This window comes from Betta splendens, chromosome 3 (genome assembly GCF_900634795.4).
Source record: "Betta splendens chromosome 3, fBetSpl5.4, whole genome shotgun sequence".
NCBI lineage: Eukaryota > Metazoa > Chordata > Actinopteri > Anabantiformes > Osphronemidae > Betta > Betta splendens.
The window spans coordinates 16348681-16364052 of NC_040883.2; the positions used below are offsets into that span (position 1 = coordinate 16348681).

General features: G+C 50.3%; 1 protein-coding gene across 2 annotated transcripts in view; it reads left to right on the forward strand.

The window, feature by feature from the left end:
• Nucleotides 1–15372, forward strand: part of fam189a1 (family with sequence similarity 189 member A1) — a 48006-nt gene that overhangs the window by 1345 nt on the left and 31289 nt on the right. The gene's annotated exons all lie outside the window — the stretch shown is intronic.

Sequence of the window (15372 nt, forward strand, 5' to 3'; positions counted from 1 at the left end):
TGTGCGTCTGTGTGTTCTGCTGTTTGTGTTATCTTTGCCGCGTCTTCCTGACCAGCATCTTCCCTTGAAGACGCATAAACTAGGGGTAAAATGCACCGCGAGCGTTTGAAACGGGAACAAAGGGGCCGCAGAGGCAGCAGAGCAGCTCCTCCTCTGGAGCCTCCGCTGAGAGAGTGATTCACACACAAAGATGAAGGTTCTAAGGATGAGAGCACGGTTCTCCGTAAGATGGGACTCATCCATTGTGAAAGAAGTTGCTGCTCCTCATAATTCTCTATCAGTGATCTTTTTAGCCTAAGCAGTTAATTAGTCCCCACAGTGGTGGGATGTGCCTGGAATCAGAAGGAGGCTTTCAGGCGTGTGCCGTGGACGCCTGAGCTCCCACTCAGGGTCTGTGGGGGCTGTCACCACGTCGTCTTCCCACCCGGGCCGACCCCCGACCCCTGACCTTTGACCCTCGACCTCACCTGCTGGCTGCCGGGGTTCGCAGCCGACCAGGAGTCAAACAAACGCCCGTCCACGTCGTGCGTCTCCATGAGTTGAAGCCTGAGCCGCTCCAAGCGCGCACCCAGTAACTATGCTTTAATGGGGAATCTGTGAGTGCATCTGTTCCAGGCGTCACCTACACCCTCCCGTTGGGTTTTGATACTCTCTTCAAGCCTCCTGTGCAAAGTCCACCACGTCGAGGGCCACTCGCTGTAAGACGCCCCTGGTGTTTGTTGGGAGGAAAGTCCCTGCGGTGCGTTTCCGGCACCAGCCGTCAGCAGATTCTGCCCTAATCTGCCTGGTGTGTGTCTGAATAGAAGCTGCAGCGCATGTGGGCGTCAGTTAGTGGGTTGTTCTGCTCCGAGGCGAGTGTGTGTGTGTGTGTGCGTGTGTGTGTGTGTGTGTGTGCGTGTGTGTGGAGGGTGTGCGTGTGCGTGTGTGTGTGTGTGTGGGGTGGGGGTGTGGCGTGGTGGTGGTGTGTGGGTGTGGGGTGTGTGTGTGTGTGTGTGTGCGTGTGTGTGTGTGTGTGTGTGTGTGTGTGCGTGTGTGTGTGCGTGTGTGTGTGTGTGCGTGTGTGTGTGCGTGTGTGCGCGTGTGTAAGACCTGCATAATAGATCCCAGATCACGGATCCTGATCTTCATCCATGGTGTTTATTTACATGATTCAGCCCAACGCGAGGTCTCGGCCGCCGGCCTCCGATTCGGCTGCGGGGCCTCTGCTGCAGCTGAGTTTAGCAGAAAAACGCTGGATCGAGGCAGGAAAATCTCGTCACGCTCGATAATTGAAGCGCGGTTTCCTCTCACGAAGATCCGTCTGATTTGATGGTGGAGTCTGTCGCTTTGTGCTTTTCGCCACCAATCGAGGGTGAATCACCCTTAATTAACTGGCTTATTAGGCTGAGGTCGTATCTTGGCAACAGGTCTGAGGACGCGGAGGCGCCGTTCGGAAGTCGTCACTACTTTGATGAGAAGCCTTTGTGTCGGTTGCGTACGACTGCAGCGAACGCAGACGCGGCTGCTGTCAGAAATACTGCCACGCTGTTTATTACTATTGTTTCTGTGGCGCCGTCGCTCATGACTCACAGCATCAAAGTGAACAGAGGAGAGTGTAAACGTAGGATTGAATCAGTCGATTTTCTCTGACTCCACAGTGAAACTCCCACCCTGGTGTCAAGTGACTGACACTTGTTATGTGCTTCTTTTTTCATGATTGAATATAGGAACTAGATAAAGGAAGCAGCTTCAGGTGCATGAAACAGATCATTTAATGTGTAAATAGCATCATTCTGCAGCTTTGATGACGTATTCTGCTCCTGACACTGATTCCTTTAACGTTGGCTGACGGTCCTCTTCTTGTGACACTAATGTGAGTGTTCACGTTTATTATTCGGCTTCAGGCTTTGTCCCCAGCACAGCAGGGGGCCGGCAGGCGGCCGCTGGGGTCCGACGTGGCTCCTCGGCCGCGTCGCTCATTTGGTCGGTCCGGATTAAGCGGCGGCTGCGGTCGGCGCACATGCTCTGGGACGGGACCGGCCCGGCTTCAGTCTGGTATCGATCCGCTAATTAGACGGGTCCCCAGCCGTCACGGCGCTTTTGTTTTTCCTTGTTGCTGCCGGCTGCGTCTCTGCTGCGGTGCCGCGTGGCTCCACCGCTCCCTCCGGTGGCGCCGGCGGGCGGGCGTGACTCCCCGTCCTGCCGCGGCCTCCTGTAATGAGCAAGTGGCCACTCAGGCTGCTGCTCATTACTCTGAGGACCCTCCAGCGCATCCTGCCCCCCACTCCAGCGCTGCCAGTGAGCAGTAATGGAGGCGGCGGCGGCGGTGTGTCCTCGGTGCCGCTCGCGCACACACAACATTAGTCAAGGGTTGGAAGGTTTCAAACAGAATCTGTCAGGGATCAGAGTTTCTTCCCCGTCTCTGTTCCTCATCCGCTCGTTCTCTGGTGCTTTAACCAGGTTCTGCTGTGGGTTCTGAACGGCTTCTAAGCTGAAGTGGAAGCAAAGACCTTGATGCGCGGCGCCGGTTTGTGGGACGAGACGCTCCTGCACCTGTGTTTGCACGTCGTCTGCTGACGGTTTATGAAGCGGGAGCTTATGAATGAATGAATGAATGACTTCCTCCTCGGCTTTGTCCTGTGCAAATATGTTTGCTGAGCTTCTTAGTTTTCCTGTAAAAAAAGCTCCTTTTTTTTTGGACGTGCTGTGTCTGACACTGGCGCCCACAGGCGCGCGGAGCTTTGCTAATGCGTCTGACTTTTATCCTCCACCTGTTATTGAGCCCTAACTTCTTCCCTGTATAACAAAGCTGCCGCTCGGCCCTTCCTGTTGCTTTCTATGGCCGATCAATTGAAAGCCCGCTGACGGGAGCCTCCCTTTGTTCTATGATTAGCAGCCATGTTGTGTGGGGAGTTTTTGTGCGGTTACAGGTGTGTGGATGTGTGGATGTCAGTGTATGTGGCGCTGGAGGAGACACAAAGCCCCCCCCCCCCATTCTTTATGTGTTTGCGTGTCGACCGCACAGATGTATGGACTCGGCCCCCATTCAAGCTCCAAACACGGGAGGAGACAGCGGCACTAACGTTTATTTGCTCTAAAACCACTTCCTGTTGTCCCTCAGCAAGAATCCCAGCGCCGAGCTGAAAGCTGCTTCAGGACGTTAATCAGGCAACAAACCGGTCTGAGCAGGAGCGGTGGACACGGAAAAACAGATAAACCTGGAAATCGCGTTAGAATCTGTAAAATGGATAAAAACCCAGTTTTATGTAAGAGTTGCACTCAGCGACCTTTCGTTCAGTTTAGTGACTGATATGTTTTTTATTAATATTCAGCTTTAAGTGTATTTAAGAAGCCTGAAGTCACAGACTGGATCATTGGCCCGGTCTGAATGAAAGTAACTGTGGGTCAGAGAGGAAACCGCTGGTAAATACGGTGAATGAAAAGAAAACATTATGTCTTGGCTCAGATGCTTTGTAGAAGAGTTTTATGGGAGGTATAATTTTTGAGAGAACCTTTGCTTTGACATGATCTGACCCTGAGTTTTACTCACAGCAGAGCTGGAAATGTGAGGTCAAAGGTCGGCGGTGGTTGAACTTCTGTTCGATTTAGCAAAACACGACACTCAAATGTTGGAGGCAGTGCTGCATAGATGTGTCCACCGGCAGATGATTTATTAAATACAGGTAAATAGAAGGTTTTGGACTCATGCTTGGTTGAAATGATCAGCCGATAACCTGCCAAGTTAATAATTAATGCTACATTGACCCAACCTTGAGACTTCAGGGGATAAAAACATACAATGTTTATAAGTTTATTTATGTTTTATTGAACTTTATATGTTGAAATGAACATAGTTAGATAAAACCTTGGTGTGAACAAGAAATAAAGCTCCAAGAATTTCTTTGCTTAAATGTGACATTTTAAATGAATGAACCTAGAAGATAAATTCTCCCTGTTGAACTCTGAATCGACAGCAGTTAATGGTGTGAGAAAGGTCAGCGAATCAGGACACACACACACACACACACACACACACACACACACACACACACCAGGGCTCAGGTTTGTCACTTGGGCGTCGCCTCCAGCAGCATCATCTTAGGACCATTTGTCAGCGTTAATAGGCAGGATGATGCATTTTCACACAGTTTCCTGCTGGTGCTGTTGTTCCATCAGTCCCGATGAAGCTGGCAACAAGCAGACAGACCCGATCGCTGGGCTCTGGACAAGTTCCAAGGATGTTTCCCAAGTCCCTTCATTTCTGTGTGTGTGTGTGTGTGTGTGACTAAAGCAGGAGAACTGGCAGTACATCCGACACGTCTGCCTCTGACAACGTGGAACCTGTCATTTCGAGGCGTCGGCTGTGGTTTTTTATTCATTAAGTAACTTTTCAGGAACAGAAAACGCATCTGCAGCTCTGCACTATGTTGTCCTCACTCTCAGTCTGTACCACTGGAAGAGAGAGCGAATCATCCTTACTCCCGCTCGTCGCTAAAGGGAGCGATGCTAAATGCTCATTAATGCCGAACTCCCCCAGAGCCGCGCTGAGTGGAAGGCAGCGCTTCCTCTCTTAATTCGCACGTTTCTCTTCCTCCGTTCGCTGTTTTTTTTTTTCGAGCAGAAGGTGTTTCCACGGACTTTGAAGGAGCGGGACGCTCCTGCAGATCCTGCTCTGCTGCTGCAGGGCATGATGGGAGTCTGTGGGTGTTTGCTGAGCAGAAGAAGCCCGTTCTCCCCTCAGGCCATGGGCTCCTCCCTCAGGTTGATATTTCAGTCCCTCCTCCTCCTCCACTTCCTTTTTTCTGGCTGGGCTGCGGCTTGGTTAGCACGGCTCATCCCCCACACACCCTCTCATCATCTACACTCTATTTGATTTGACTTGCTGCCTGTCTCCGTCCCTGGAGGATCCGTGTTTTAGCTGCGGCTGCAGGAGTGTGAGTCCCTCTGGGATTTCAGACTTCAGCAGCGTGCACACGTCTGTCACAGAAATGTGTGTGTGCACATTTTGGCCTCTGTTTGTTTCTGGCCATCGCAGCATGAAGAATCTATTTTAACCCAAAGCACTTTATGGGGTGCGTAAAGCTTTACTTTCAAACCCACACCAGCAAAACATTTCTATTTGATTAATTCAATGAGGCCTTATTTAGCAGAGACCTCCATCACCATTGCAGCAGTGCACAACCTAAATATGCTGCTCGCGAGCTTTCTTTGCACCGATCTGTGCTAAGTAAGCGAAACGCTGATTCATTTCTCAGGCAAAAATGCCAAACATCATCGAGTTCCCTCTTGTGCACGATCACGATTTGTTGCCTGACTGAGCTAAATGTGTTTGTTTTTTTTCCAGACAAAACTGAGGAAGCGTCAGAATGTTTTTCTCTTTGTAAAGCAAATATTAAAATGATGACTTTAAGATTTGACACTTGAAGTGGAACTAATCATACGAGATGCTACCTCAGTGTGCTTACGAGCACCAAAGCTGCTTCGTTCCTTATGTTTTTGAGCTGATTTAACATTGGTTGAGGAGTGGTGCCGCTCAGAGCCCGTCATTCTCTCTACTGCTGTTATAGGAGACTTGTAGTGCTGACATGTGTCTTGCAGCACGTACTGATGATGTATTATAGGCTGCAGTTTGTTTGACAAAGCTCTGACTGTGTTACGTTCCAGGCGATAGTGAGACTGTAGCGTTTTATAGGAGTCATGGAAACATCTCGACAGAGAAACGAAGCGATCGAAAACATTTGCCATCTCACAAACCGCACATCTCTGTTGCAGGAATGAAGACGCGCGCTTTGAAAGAGCCGGCAACCGCCGCAGCACCCAGGAAATCACTTTTTGCATTATGACACTGTGTGAACCTCCCGCTCCGCTCAATCCTTTTGTGATTGCTCACCGCGCTCGATGCGATCCAGCCACACGAAACCCATAACACACAGCGGCCCCTCCAAGAAAACCAGGCTTTGATTCGGGATGAAAATGGGAGTTACTTGATAGAATGACAAGCGATCTATAACTGTGAAAATGGAAATCGTATTGTTGTTCCTTGTTGACTTTGATTAGGACCTCATCTGGGTTGGTTGCTATGGCAACCAGAGACAGTTACTATGGCTTGTTGCCAGTCAGCATCATTTCAGGGAGGTGAGGGAATCAGGAGTGGGGGCGTCTCTCTGTCTCCCGCTCTGTCGCCTGCTGAAATGAGCTTTAGGGGGGAAGGAGTGGGAGCAAGAATGAGCGAGCGAGGGAGGGAGAGAGAGAGAGAGAGCTTGTAGCGGAAGGAGATCAGAGAGAGGAGAGTCTTGTCGTAGATGAGAGGACAGACGGGCTGTGAGAGGGAGAACTGAGAAATATGAAAGCGCAAGGAACAACAAAGGGTTCAGAGAAGAGTGACTTCTATTAGCGGAACCAGGGCTGAGATTGAAACGTGTCGCTTGAAGTAAATTACAGCTGCGGTTCTGTAGAGCAGAGTCCGGCCGTGGCTTTCATTAGCTGCCAGAGGAGGATTAAAAAGTCCAGTTTGTGTGAGCAACAGATGCAGATCCTGGACACAACATGTTGGTTGGATTCTATGACTCAGTCCACTTCCAGCTCTCTGCCTGTGTCTTTTTTTTTGTTGCATTCAGTTAATGATAAATCACAAAGTTGCTGCTCGGTCTCCAGATCGCGTAGTTTAACACTCCATTGGATCAGAACACATGAAAGGAGACGGGCCTGTGCCCTGCGTGCGGCCGTGACGCAGCAGGCGTCTTTGAGCAGCTGGAGCCGTAACACAGAGAACCCGTGGGCTTCAAACGCAGACGCTTTGACAAGTGAGGATGTGATCAAAATGTCAGCGCGTCGGACGAAGGCAGAGCGGAACCTCTGAGTACGAAGTCGGGTTCTGGGGCCGCGCTGCTCCAATGCAGCCCAGTGTATATGTCAGTATTTGCTCTGTGCTGAGGAGCGTGGAGGTGACACACACACTCATAAAAGCCCGATGGAACCGCTCGGCCCGTCCTCGTTGGGACGATCTCTGCGCCGCAGCCCCTCCTGCTGTAAACGACCAGAACCGGTGGCTTTCTCTGCAACAAGGACGCGATCCCTCACCAGCGAACACTAATGGCTGTGTTGGATGAGGCTGGAGGCAGCCCTGCTGATCTGAGACCTGCTCTCTGCAGTGCTGCACCTCCCAGGCCTCAAAATCCATGGATTCAAAGCTTTAGCAGGTTTTTTTTTTCCAAGCTGGTGTCAAATGCGTACAAATATGCGCTGACTGACCATTTTATCAACCAACTCCGTCGGGTCCTTATTCAGTTTTTCCCTTGAGCTCGGACATTTGCTTGTTTGAAAACGTGGAATATTCTCACAAATGCATCCAACATCCTGGATCTGAACGTGTCCTGTTTGCTTTGGCTGATGTCAAACAGAGCGTCTGTGACACGCTGTGTTTACACCTCCAGTACCTGAGGGGTGTGAAGCAACTGATGGGCATTGTGATCATTAAACACAAACACATCCAACTATGTGTGTATTAACGAAGCTTCACTGTGGTGAGAATCTGCTCATTAATTCTCTAATACATCAGTGCGATCTCATCTGCTCCCTGACAGGAAATGAACGGTTAAATAAACCCCACACAGCGTTCAGCTGCCTCTTAGCTGGAGTCAGGCTGTACCTTGGAGAGGTCAAAGGTCGCGCTCCACGGCCTGGTCCCAACGTGCAGCTTTGACCATGAAACACGCGTGGCACTCTATGCTCATGAAGTCTGGATTTGGTGTTTTGAAGATCAGCACTGCATCATGGAAACAGCTCTGGAGATCAGGGTCTCGACCCGCGAGTCCTCGGAGCCGAGCGAGGAGTGGAACCGGCTCCTCCGCTGCTGGATTTGAGGCGCCGGCTCGGCTCCAAATCTGCAAATGCGTGAGCAGAAAGTGTTAGAAGTGTTGACAGGCCCCTCATTATTAGCGTGGCCCCTTCACAGTGCGTCTGCCTCGCGCCCCCCTGCTGTGCCACTTCCCAAGGTCAGCTGATGTTTATACACAAACACCAGCGTTTTTTTTACAGGGGGGTCTTCACTCCCAGACGTCGGGTTTAAACCCTGAGCTCTGGTGGAACCAGGTTAACTTCTCTTCTCGGCCCTAAATGGAGCCGCTCCACCCATCCGCTCTCTTTGCGCGGCTTTGACTGGTTTGACTGTTTTCTCCACAGGCTCCTCTCCAGTTCGACTCCAGTTTAGCGCTGCCACCTGACCTCAGCCCGCGTTGTTTTTGCGCGAGGGAGTGAAATATCAGGTGAAGAATATGAGTTGTTCTAAACGACTCGAGGGCTTGAGGCGATTGACGGATATTTCCCCTCACGGTGGATGAGGCGCTGGAAAAATCTGAGCGAGAGCGAAGCAGAAAACCCGCGCGGTTGTGGAAGGAGAGTGATTTTGAAGGACACATTAAGGCCGCGTCATAAATGATGATTTTATGTTATTTGCTCCGGGCTCCAGTCTTCTGGCACAAGGTGACGCCGCCCGCTGCGGTGGCGGTGTTCACCATTTGGATTACAGGTATAATCCCTTTACTGTTTGACAATGCGCTTCCTGAGTTGGGCCTGACCTCTACACTGATGTGATTGCGTGATCCGGGTCCGTATCCGTAGGACGTGAGGAAATGGGCACACACACACACACACACACACACACACACACACACACACACACACACACACACACACACACACACACACACACACACACACCTCTGCCTTTTCTCTGCGTTTGAGTTATTGCCCAAACTAAGACGCGGTGATTTGATCAATAGACAAAAGGCCAATATTGTGGCGTGGTAATGGAAATGCACCTCCACATGAGCAGCGCTTTCTTTCCAAGTAATCCTCATTGATCTGTGGGGCCACTTTGATAAATTGAGGGAGTTTTAGGTTTCGCGTTGGTCCGTTGCACAGCGCTCGGTTCCCTCTGCGGTGCTGTGTCTGAACTGACACCTATGGATCCGTCTGCAATGCAGATTTAAGTCCCAGTGGAAGCAGTATCTGCATTAGAAATGCCCTGAATTGTTCTGTGTTTGCTCCTGAGAGAGAGATACTGCACTAGCATCGGCCGCTAGCATCGGCTCCAACAGGGATTGGTTCTGTCCCCACTCCGTCCCCGTCCCTCTGCAGGAGCATAAAGCCCTGAATGCAGAGCGTGTGACAGCTCGCCTCCACGCCAGGAACGCTCCGTTCAGATGTTTTACTGAATACTGCAGCGGGGACCAAAATTAATTGTGGCAGAAATGCCCTTGGAAGTTAATCGTACAGCCGTGAAATTAAAAATAAAGGCGGGGGGGGGGGGGGGCACAACTGCACAGAGACACCGGTGGGGCAAAGTGCTGACTCCACACAGGGCAGCGCAGCGACAACAGCAAAGCAAGCGATGCGGCCGAACCCTCGGGCGGAGGAAGCGGTGGGCTCTGGGCCGAGGGCGGGAACGGAGCCGGCTGTGGTGCTGACAGATGATGCTGCAACTAAAAATACTGGAGTAATCGATGCCTGTGTTTTATATGGGACAGGTTGGAGACTGTAATTTGAATATTTAACACGTTATTGTGTTCCAAAATCCCTATTTCAGTAAGTTCTTCATCATTGTCTCGAAACCTGGAATCCAGTTACAGAGATCATGCTTAGTACGTTTTCATGAACCTTTATGTTTCTAATCCATAATCGCTCCCTGTTTTTGGGCTCTGGACCCAGTGAGTGTTGTATATACACGCAGGCTTTAATTTGTCAGCTTTAGTACAAAGTTTTACCAGGAAAACAACTGTTGGCTGTGCAAATGAAGAATTCTCTCAAATCCTTCTTTTATTGCCCACATCTCTGTCTGAAGGAGCCACGAATCTATTTTCCTGGTGAAGGATCTCGCCTTTAGGGCTTTGTGATGTAGCGGCTTTTCCGCTTTTCTCTTGCATTTCTGCGTCTCTCTAATACTTTTAGGCACAATTTCACATCGGTACGAAGCTTCCTTTATTTACTTTTTCACATCTCTGATGATGAAGCGCTGATTACAACACACAAAGTCGCAGCATGCAGCCCTGAGGTCGGGCGTCGCTGCGCTCCCTCTGTCTCCACCCGCGCTGCATAATTACCTGAAGCGTAATTAGTGCTCGGCCACAGCAGTAATCTATGACGGTGAGCGTGGCAAATCCTTATGTTTACTTGATGAAATGATGAATGTGTTGTGTGGACAACTGCAGCCACGTGAAGTGTGGTAATTGGAGTGATGCTCGGTTTCCTGGGTGCTGTCGTACAATTGCCGTGGCAACAGGGAAGCATCTTTAACCAGTCAGCGTTGGCCGATGCTGCTGCTGGATTTATCTGGGAATCCTTCAGTTTCTTCCATCAGTTTATTTTTCTCAGAATTTTCTATTGTTGCCCCTCGGAGGACTGTGAGCAGCGAGGCCCTTGTGGGCCCCGTCGCCTGTCTCCTCCGCTCTCTTCAAACCTTTCGCGAGGCCGTGTGACACCGGCGAGCGTCGCGTGGCGTTCGAGGCGTGCGCAGCAGAAAGCTGAGAGGAGCCGGAATCAATCAGGCTGATGGTGGCGCTGGAAGGATGTTATAGTTGTTTTACTGTCTCACACACACACACACACACACACACACACACACACACACACACACACACACACACACACACACACACACACACACTCATAAAGGCCTAGTTAACTGATTAAAGCTCCGTCACAGTGGCTGTAAACACTGTGGCTTCATTGATGCTTCCAACAACCAGCTGCTTGGGTTCAGTCCAGTCATCGCTGCTCTGTAGTGGGACCGTCCTGAGCCCACGAACGGAAACATCTGAACCCACCAGCCGCCCTTTGTCTTCCCCAAATGCATTTCCTGGAAGTGGAGGCTGGTGACAGGCGGCTAGTAAAGTTGAGGCCTCGTCCGTGGGGTGCTCATCTGTGTTTCGGGGAGATTTATCATCTTGTATCTTGAGTGTGGTTGAAGAATGAGAAGGCAGTGGATGGAGCCCGGGCCGTAATCATTTGCAGAGGCCTTTCTCTGCGTTAATTGCTTCTTGGCTTGAACGCGTCGTCGTTCAGCCGCCTCCCTGTAAATGACACTCTGGTGTTTTGCTTAGCTGCGTCTAATGACTTGCAGAGTTGGTGGCTGTGGAGCGAGTGGGTTTTCCCACCAGCTGTGAGGGTACACGGTTTACAGCTCCTCCAGGCCGTCGCTCCTGCACATAAACGCACGTACTGTTCCTTTTCTCCGTGCCCCTTCCTCTTGTCAGATCTACTTGGCTGCGAGTTGAGCTCGTCCTGTCGGCACAGGACCGAGGCTGTTGCCGTCGCCGCGGTTACGGATGCGTGGCTGCAGCATCACTTTCACATTACGACGCATGCGGCTCAAACGCGTCCGTCAGAACTTTGAGCAGATGTTGAGGTTCGGTTTTGGCCGAGTTGCAGAGCGTTGTGTTATAAATCTATTGCGACACATTGACTTTGAGCTGAGTAGCTCAGCATGGTTAGATTTAACCATGAGAAAATACACTGATTTATCCAAACAGGAGATTTTCTTTAGCATTATTGTTTCTGAGCTGCACTTCCATCATGTATTTCCCCTAATTGTTTATCATAATATACTCTTAATTATATCTGTCTCTACACCTTCTGTTTTGTCTTCTAGGTGATTCTTCTCCGCCGTCACGCTTTAACAACTAGTCGTTGTCATGTGCTGAATATTCTTTCAGTGATGCATCCAGTGAGGTCCCAAAGTGCAAACATATCTGGATAATTGAAAGGAAAGCGTGGCGTGTTTTTTTCCTTCCTCACACTCTGTATTCATTTGCTGCGGCATCAAAGAGTCGCTTGTGAAACGAGGTGCGTGGACTGCGTGTGTGACAGGCTTGTGTGTCTGGTGGTGGTGATCTAAATCAGGAGGAGAGGAGCGGAGAGTCACTGAGCTGCGTCTGTCTGCTTCTTTTTTTTTCTAATCTCTGCTCTCTCTCTCACACTCTGATCTTCTGATCCTGTCTGTGTTCGTGATGCAGCTGAGACACAGGTGCTGGTCAGCGAAGGCCACACGTCCTCTGGTCCAACCTGTGCTCGCAGCTCGGCGCCGCTGCGGCTCCTTTTAATATTCACCTGAGAGTGCCAGAATTGGCAGGTCGACCCGGTTCTACTCGGATGAGGCAGGTTCACACTGAGGAGTCTGCTGGTGCTGACGTGAATGTTTGGGCCCTGGGTTCCTCCTGGTGCAGGATGATGACCTGACCATGCGTCATCTGGTGCTTAGCTACTAACTGTACATAATTAATTTATCAAATGCTTTTTAGGAAGCTTCTTTATCTCTGTACAGAAATCTTTTTAAATGATTTCTGTTGTTAAATTAGCATTTTAATGATTAGTTGTTATGTAGAATGCAGCACTTTGAACTCTCATGTGAGAAGTGCTGTACAAATGAACTCGCCGCTGTTCTTTTTAATAAACTGAGGAAACTCAGAAGGAGCTTTCCACATTGTCTCTGGGAAGCAAACCTTGTTTACTTACAGCCTGTTTACATTGAGTCTACATGTAACTGTAGGATTAAGGAGTATTTTAGGGGAGGATCGGAGCTGAAGCATCGCAAGCACACACAAGATATTTTCCCTGAGGAAGTAAATACAAAAAATACACTTTTAATTATGTTTAGTCTTTAGCGACAGGATTAAGTCATTTTGAATCATCTGGTGACCCCTTAATTCATGCCTGGCGCCCTAGAGGGGGTCCGCTGGCCAGAGGTTTCAGACAGTCTCATGTGTTTGGTGGCTTAAACTGACCTTGCATCAGATTCCTGCTCATGCATGTGCATGTGCACGTGCACGCTCGTCGCTTCCAGCGTGCGAGTGAATTGGGCTTCACTCCTGCAGGATCGTATCCTCAGGTTTAAGAGCACGCACTGATAATCAAAGACGCAGATGCGCCAGGGACCTCTCGTGTCGGACTCTTATCTCAGGTTTTAGCCTGAACCCAGTGCATTGACCCGAGGCTGCACCTGGAGCAGAGCACAAGTCACGCATCTTTGCTGCTCGGCAACCAGCGCCTTATTGTTTATTGGCCAAACAAGCATTAAACACAATCCTCTTATGTTTATTTAAGAGCCTTGCAAACATTGTATGGGCGCAAACTCTAGTTGATGCCGCGTCGACCTACTGTCTGGTTGCCATGGCTTCGGCACACCGGCCCCGTTAATTATCAAGGCTCTCCCTCTGCCGGGGTATTGTGTAGATGTTTTACTGATTCACATTCACAGGGATGCTCCTGGCTTGATTCATGGATTCAGCGGAAGCACCCGGGTCCTCCATAAAGGAGAGGAGCAAAGGGGCGGCGGGAGGCCACGCCCCCGGGCGGCGGCAGCAGCCAACCTGCTGTTGTCCCACTGTTTCCATGGCAATGGTGGCGAGGTACCGCTGAGCTGCAAAGTGGAGTGATGATATACAAGATGGGGGGAGGGGTCGGGAGGGAGAAGCAGGTGGCGGGTGGGGGGGGGGTGGGCGAAGGGAATGTTTGGGAAGAGAATGGGAATCTGGAGGAAGCCGAGTGCTGTTGTTTGAACAGCGGGAAAGACAGACGTGCGTGTGTTAGCTGTGTCAGCAGGAGCTCCAGTCAGAGGAGCTACTCACCAAACGTTTAGCTTCCGTCCATCCACAGAGCTCGACACGCTGTCTACACATGCACATACACAGATGGGCCACACACACACACACACACACCTACAGACATGTACACACACACACACACACACACACACACACACACACACACACACACACACACACACACACACACACACACACACACACAGGATCTTTGCTGCTCATTCGTGGCCAGCAGAGGTTGCATCAAGGTTGAAGCCGAAATTGTCACACGAGCACTTGGAGTTCGACTCCCTCGACGCCGCCAGCCTCTTTCACGCGTCTTTCACGGATCGTTCTTCAAGGTGAAGCACAAGGTGATTGCTTTTCACCATATGTGGGGATTATTCTCGTCTCTGGCGTGAATATGTCCGCTGCTCCAGTGTGGTGAATTAAATGTTGATGAAATAATGTGGGAATCTCATTAAAGCAAAGGTCACATTAGGGAAACACACACACTGACATACTGACAGAAAGACATTGTTTCTGTTTTTTTATTTATTTTTATTTAAAGCTTGTGTTGTACAGCACAATGAACAACAGAGCGGTTCGCACTCTGCAGGAGACGGCGCCGGCAAGTTTGGTATATAAATAGAAGTGGAAGAAGAGAGGCCTGTGATGGACTGGCACCAGGGTGAAGCTCAGCCTCTCCCAGTGACAGCTGGGATTGGCTCCAGCGACGCTTAACGGAAAAAGAGGGTTACGATGTTGGATGGACGGTGGGATGGAGAGGGCGAGCGAGAGAGAGAGAGTTCATCAGGCGGCAGCCAGCGTCAAAACTACTATTAGTCGACAGCCTCTTGTTGTGTTGTTCTGTAACTGGGTTTTATGAGTTGTTTGTTAAGTCACAGGTTCTGAACTTAATCCATTGTGAACAGATGAATGAGGGCTTTCACCACGTTGTTGTGTTTAATCTGGGGGGAGGTCCTCATGGTTCATCATCTGGGGAACATGCTTAATGGCTGCTCTAGGGGACTTCTAGTGTTGTGTAGTGCATCTTGATGTTTGAACACTCATTCTGGGAAATAGCGGTGAACTAGCAAAGTGTTAAAATCATCAGATTTTGTGATACTGATGTGTAATTATTGTTTTTTCTCTCTCAAACCAAAATGATGGAGGAGGAGAAACACAAGATGGATACTGTGCACCCACATAAACTCTAAAAATAAAAGCAGCGCCCCAAGGATCTCACTTTAATAAAGCGCTGTTCATTTTATTAAAGCCTGGCGTGAGGAGCTTCCTGGAAATACGTTCCCTGAGTCTTATTCCGCGGAGGAGTCACGCGCGTGACTGCACTTTGAGCCACACGCTCATCTGTAACGTGCACCGTGTAACCTGTGTCCGCTTCTTCCGCTGGGAGGCTGCGGAGCACGAGGAGCTTTACGGGCAGCGCGTGCGCGGCGTCGCTCGGCTCCGTCAGCGCGTGTTCGCGCCGCGTGTTCGCGCCGCGTGTTCGCGCCGCGTGACGGGGCGCCGGGTCGCCCCCGCGCGCGTCCTGGCGCATCGGCCTGTCTGAAGCGGTGAGGGTCGCTGCTCGTCTCAGCTGATGGGAAATCATTATGGATCCCGGCAAATGCCAGTTGGTGGTTACCACGGCAACCGCACTGGCTCCAACCGTCTTGGCAGAGATGATGTTTGAGAAACGGCCTGCTTTTCTAAACCCCCGCTCTCCCTAATGGCTCCTTTTGATTGGCGCCATGCATAAATGAATAGGAACAGTTGAAGACTGTGATTTAGGTGGAATCCAGCGAAGGTTCAG